Below are 1,554 nucleotides of genomic sequence, written 5' to 3'. Positions count from 1 at the left end.
GCAGTCTGGCGAAAGAGAGCAAAGTGCCAGGCTTAAAACAGAAAAAGAAAAAAGGAAAAAAGAAATACTGGGACTGATTAATTCAACTAAAAATTCTTCTAGGCGTTGTTCCAGCATGGCCACAGTCTAATGACAGAAACATGTAAAAGGCAATAAACAAAAGATAAAAGCATGTCAATTTTGCAATAGATTGTGTTTGGGGACTTCAAGAACTTTACTCCAGTCCACACTGTGGAGTGGTTGGCATGTGGAAGGGCATCCAGCTGTAGAAACCATGCCAAAACTGACCTCTCCTGTGTTTGCGCCACGTAAAAAGCACTCAGTCCACTCTGCTGGGTGGTTGGTGTTAGGAAGGGCATCCAACCATTAAAACCATGCCAAAACAGACACAGACGCATGGTGCAGGCTCCTGCCTGGTCAGCTCCTGTCAAACCATCCCACCCATTCCAGCATGGAGATAATACATTAAAACAATGATGATGAAGATTATAAGAGAGACCACATTTCACTTGTTTAATTTTCATTCTTTGAGTAAAAGCTCAGACATCATACAAATCTTATCCAGTCAGTTGAGAAGTTTAACTATTTTTTTTTTCTATTTCACTTACAAGAAAGAAAGAGATAATTGTGTGGACGAATGAAACAGGATAAAAATGAGTAAACGACAAAAAGAAGATAAATTATAAATAAACATTTTATTTACATTTGAACGTGTTGAATGCAGATATAAAACACACACTATATATATATATATATATATTATATAGGTATACTGCTAATTTCCGGGCAGCTGAGGGTCAATAAAACAGTTAATCTATCAAGATTTTCGAACCAAAGATACTGGGAAATCTGTGATGTACCTCTGTGTGTGTATATGTGTGTATATGTGTGTGTGTGTGTGTGTGTGTGTGTGTGTGTGTGTGTGTGTGTGTATGTTAAATTCAACTTAGGTTGAAAGTCAACAAAGTTTGCTTTAGAAGCATTGAGATGTATTGAAAGATACAGATAAAGAAATAATTTTAATCTCAAATGCAGTATGAGGCTAATAATATAGCAGGAGCAGGATAAACTATTCAGATTTTGCAGAAAAATCTGTCGGTGACCAAATTTTTCTGCAAAATATGGAGTGTTTTTTTAGCATTATCCTGCATTTGAGAATAAAATTATTTTCTCATCTGTATATGTATGTATAAATGTATATATGTATATAAATATATACATATACATTACATGCATAGACAGACACACACATACACACATACACACAAGACAACCATGTGAGACCAGGATATTCACTTTTCCAACCACAGAGTTTCAGGCTCAATGCCACTACAGAGTACTGCAAAAGTGCTGCATACGTTTTTTTTTCTTGTTTGTTATAACAGAGTGTGTGTGTGTAATATATATATTTGTGTATATATATACATATAAATGTATATGTGCATATATGTCTGTGTTTGTGTGTGTGCATAATAATATATATATTTGTGTGTGTGTGTGTTATATTTGTGTATATGTATACATATATATGAATGTATATGTGCATATGTGCGT

This window comes from Octopus sinensis, linkage group LG1, assembly GCF_006345805.1.
Source record: "Octopus sinensis linkage group LG1, ASM634580v1, whole genome shotgun sequence".
NCBI lineage: Eukaryota > Metazoa > Mollusca > Cephalopoda > Octopoda > Octopodidae > Octopus > Octopus sinensis.
The sequence above is the reverse complement of the archived record's forward strand: the minus strand, read 5'-3'. Positions refer to the sequence as shown.